The sequence below is a fragment of the Etheostoma spectabile genome, chromosome 2 (genome assembly GCF_008692095.1).
Source record: "Etheostoma spectabile isolate EspeVRDwgs_2016 chromosome 2, UIUC_Espe_1.0, whole genome shotgun sequence".
In the NCBI taxonomy this organism is placed as follows: Eukaryota; Metazoa; Chordata; class Actinopteri; order Perciformes; family Percidae; genus Etheostoma; species Etheostoma spectabile.
In genome coordinates this window covers 203,916-208,952 of record NC_045734.1, presented here as the reverse complement: position 1 = coordinate 208,952, position 5,037 = coordinate 203,916, and positions in this window count along the sequence as shown.

Here is a 5,037-nt window from a genome sequence, read left to right as displayed (position 1 = left end):
ATATATTATATATAATATATAATGAATTACAATGATTTACTTCTTAATGGTTGTGGGGGGCTTGTCATGTAAATTCTTTATTTTTGCACATGCAGGAAGACACCAGGCTTTTATTTAATGGTGCTTTATTTAAATCTGTGCTACTGGTGTTTTGTGTGTGTGTGTGTGTGTGTGTGTGTGTGTGTGTGTGTGTGTGTGGTGTGTGTGTGTGGTGTGTGTGTGTGGTGTGTGTGTGGTGTGGTGTGTGTGTGTGTGTGGTGTGTGGTGTGTTTTTTTGGCCCAACACATTAACACCAGTTATCCTTTGACATCTACTCCCCCTCATCGTGTGTATGGACATGTGCATTTTGATCACACTGTTGTAACAAAAAATGGTATGTGGAGCAGGTATGCATATTTATTGTACAGATCATTTCACACACTGTGTGTGTATATGTGCTTTTGAGCAAAGGGTAAAGTGATGTATAAATGAAGGATAACCTTTATCCCTTAATTTCTGATGTTAAACCATGATTTTTTTGCTTAATTTCGATGTGCTGTTCTTCTATACAACTGCTTGCAATAATCTGGTAATAAACAGAATTGGTTGTACATAACCCTGTGCGGTTTTCTTTTCTTTTTTTTTTTACATTTACTTAATAGTTGAAACTGAAAGTGAAAGTGTGCCGCCCTCTGCAAACCCTGTAACTCATCACTCCCTAACTATGCTTTCTCAAAGAGGAGAGTTTTACGTGTAAATGTGAAGATGGCATCTGCCTTCTGAACCCAGACTCTGAGCTGGTTCCACAGGAGAGCAGCCTGATAGCTCTGGCTCCCTTATACTTTTAGAGACTCTGGGAACCACAAGTAACTGCATTCTGGGAGCCCAGTGCTCTACTGGGACAATAAGTTATTTGTTAAACAGATCAGACCTAGGTAGGTTGCCGCTCTGGTCATGACACCTCATTGTCACATAACAAAGGTTTATCACAAACGGGTCCGATTTATAATTCCATAGAACATATCGAGCAATTGTAGTTCCATTCTTATTCCGTCAGATGTCAGATGTGTGCACCACTGCTGCACCTTTGGATTGTAAATGTGTGTGAGTGTTTATCTGATGAGCAGGGGGCACCTTGTACGGCAGCCTTGGCCACAGTGTATGAATGTGTGTTAATGGTGAATGGTTCCTGTCTTGTGAAAGTGCTTTGAGTAGTCGTTAAGACTAGAAAAGCGCTACGTAAGAACAGTCCATTTACATTTACTATTTTCTGCTGAGTATTGCCAGTTATTGTAAATGGTGAAGGGAGGGGTGAGCAGCAGATAGAGTGAGGAATTATAGTTATCGTTATGCAGGTGGGGTGGATATAGCAGTCGAGTGGGATGAACAGGACTGATCAAAGGCATATTGAAGATCCTGCCTTAGTTTTTTTCTAAATAATAATATATATCATAGTTAATAAAGAAATTCATTCACAAATCATGCTTTATTTTACAGGTAGATTATTGTTTAGTAAATATTCATAATTTCCGAGATATTTCATAAAAAAGGACCACGTATTTTGTGACTTTGTATAAGGCTATCAAGACGTAGACTCAGAATTCATTCTATTTTACTGTTAGTGTGACCTAGGACGTTTTTAGGTCAGTACACAGCTGAAATGTTGTATGGTTAAACATAAAAAACAAAGTATTCAATAATAAATAAACAATGGATTGATTTCAGTTCATATTATGGAAATAAATAAATTATTTTATTGTTCCACATGTATAATTTGTGTGTTCTATATGTTTTACAAGCCTTGGAGGATCAACCGGATGTAATGCCATCTGTAATGCATTCTACGGCGAGTGGCAACCACTGATGTTCTGAAACAGTATAGCCTGTGGGGCAGAAAGGCAAAGAAGGCCAGGTAATGGGATGCTAACTGCAGGTGATGTCTTTGTAGCATTAAAATGGACGCTTAAAATGTGCTGTATTTATATAGCGCTTTTCCAGTCTTAACAACTGCTCAAAGCGCTTTTACATCTACAGGAAACATTCACCATTCACACACATTCATACACTGTGGCCGGGGCTGCCGTACAAGGTGCCACCTGCTCATCAGATAAACATTCACACACATTCACACTCCAATGCGCAGCACCGGGGGCAACTCGGGGTTCAGTGTCTTGCCCAAGGACACTTCGACTGCTTCGACTGATTGCAGGGGCGGGGATCGAACCACCAACCTTCCGATTGGCAGGCAACCGCTCTACCACTGACCCACAGCCGCCCGCTTAGAGAGGAGAGACTTACACCCTTGGGACGAACAGGTCGACAGATGGGGGCTTCAACAATGTGCTGCCGGGAGAGGCTTGTCAACAGCATAGTTAATTCTCCACGCCCTGGTAGTTGTTCTGTGTGCTAACGTATAGTTGAATAACTGTTAATGTTACCCAAAAATTGGCTTGTCAATTTTGATATTAACTGAGCATACACTCACCTATAGGATTATCAGGAACACCATACTAATACTGTGTTTGACCCCCTTTCACCTTCAGAACTGCCTTAATTCTACGTGGCATTGATTCAACAAGGTGCTGAAAGAATTCTTTAGAAATGTTGGCCCATATTGATAGGATAGCATCTTGCAGTTGATGGAGATTTGTGGGATGCACATCCAGGGCACGAAGCTCCAGTTCCACCACATCCCAAAGATGCTCTATTGGGTTGAGATCTGGTGACTGGGGGGGCCATAAAGGGATTGACATGGTCAGAAACAATGCTCAGGTAGGCCGGGGCATTTAAACCATGCCCAATTGGCACAAAGGGGCCTAAAGTGTGCCAAGAAACATTCCCCACACCATTACACCACCACCACCAGCCTGCACAGTGGTAACAAGGCATGATGGATCCATGTTCTCATTCTGTTTACGCCAAATTCTGACTCTACCATCTGAATGTCTCAACAGAAATCGAGACTCATCAGACCAGGCAACATTTTTCGAGTCTTCAACTGTCCAATTTTGGTGAGCTCTTGCAAACTGTAGCCTCTTTTTCCTATTTGTAGTGGAGATGAGTGGTACCCGGTGGGGTCTTCTGCTGTTGTAGCCCCTCTGCTTTAAGGTTGTGCGTGTTGTGGCTTCACAAATGCTTTGCTGCATACCTTGGTTGTATTTCAGTCAAAGTTGCTCTTCTATCAGCTTGAATCAGTCGGCCCATTCTCCTCTGACCTCTAGCATCAACAAGGCATTTTCACCCACAGTACTGCCGCATACTGGATGTTTTTCCCTTTTCACACCATTCTTTGTAAACCCTAGAAATGGTTGTGTGTGAAAATCCCAGTAACTGAGCAGATTGTGAAATACTCAGACCGGCCCGTCTGGCACCAAAAACCATGCCACGCTCCAAATTGCTTAAATCCCCTTTCTTTCCCATTCTGACATTCAGTTTGGAGTTCAGGAGATTGTCTTAACCAGGACCACACCCCTAAATGCATTGAAGCAACTGCCGTGTGATTGGTTGATTAAATAATTGCATTAATGAGAAATTGAAAAGGTGTAGATGGTGAAGATCTTGAGGAGTTTGAGTGGCCTTATATGGAGATGTTATTTGCTGGGATGTCTAATGGGATAAGTGGGTCTTTTTTGTGGCTATGGATAAAAGGACCGAATGCTGAAAGAAGGGCAGTCGTTTTCTACAGAACATACTTAGGGTCTTTTCATTTTATAATATATTATTATTGCACCATCCAGAATATTCTTTGATTTGACAACTCGGCCTCAGAAAATCCACAACACAACAATGTCAGAATCGATTTACTTTGCAAATAAGAGTTCACAAATATCCAAACCTTGAAATTAAATAAAAGAATAAATTAAGATATAAAATAAAAAGAAATAAAGAATGAAATAAAATGATTATTCTATTCTATGTTCTTATTGCCCGAGGTGCAGGGAATATAATTCTGAAACCTATTCAGAACTGACTGGTGTGACTCCAGAAGGGGAGGCACGTCTGTCAGTCTGCTGCTTTATTGTTTTTGTCATGGCATTTTCATCATTCTGTTTCATTAAACCTTTTGTTAATTCATTATTATTCATTAATAATACTGAATTAATCATTCATATTCATTAATAACCCAAGCCTCTCCTTCTTCGGAGATTTAACAAACCCGTTGAGTTATTTCTAATCAATCAATCAACCAATCAATCAATCAATCAATCAATCAATCAATCATCAATCAATCAATCAAGGCGCCGCTCTCCAAGAGGTGCTTGGATATATAATAGCTTGTGACTTTCCAAGTTGCTGTCCAAACAACCCACCGTACAATGGGACCGTCCAAGAGCACACGTCTGCTATTGGCTGGGAGTTGTGACATGTGCAATATTGTGTAATATTGGCATTGTAGAAATCGGATGGAACTAAATACCAATGCTAAAAGCTCATGTGTGATTATATGGCCTTAACCATTTCTTAACTTTTCTGCAGCATTACTTTGTATTATTTGAACTTGGCAATACTGTATGAAATAATCTATTGTGAGCTAGGGAGTTATGTGCTTGTGCCCATCGCCCATGATGGCGAGATGAAGTCTCATGAAGCATTGAAGCTTTCCAGGAAATTGGTTGACAAAAGGGTTAATTTCTCAATGCTTCATGTGCTCACAACACTACCTGGTCAAAGAGTGTAAAACATTACACAGACGATGTGATGTCTGATGTGATCTGCAATACACTGTATTTTGAGCTACTATAGACTTACAAATTGTCCACTTAATAGTTGTATCAATATTTGTATTTTCTTGTGATGTAATGGAAGGAAAAGGAATGCCTTGAGAGGAATGTGGCTATTATATGTGTGTAAATCCATTATTTGATCATAACATATTAGTTTTGTAAGGCAGGGCAATATATTAGTATTCTTAAAGTGGAAAGTGGCAATATCCATAATTGTATTTTAAATATAGATATGTATATTCCACATTTCATTTGTTTTTCCATTTTGGAGAAATACGAGCTAACAACGCCACCTTCTGGCCCGCAGGACCTGGACATGCAGTCCCTATGTAA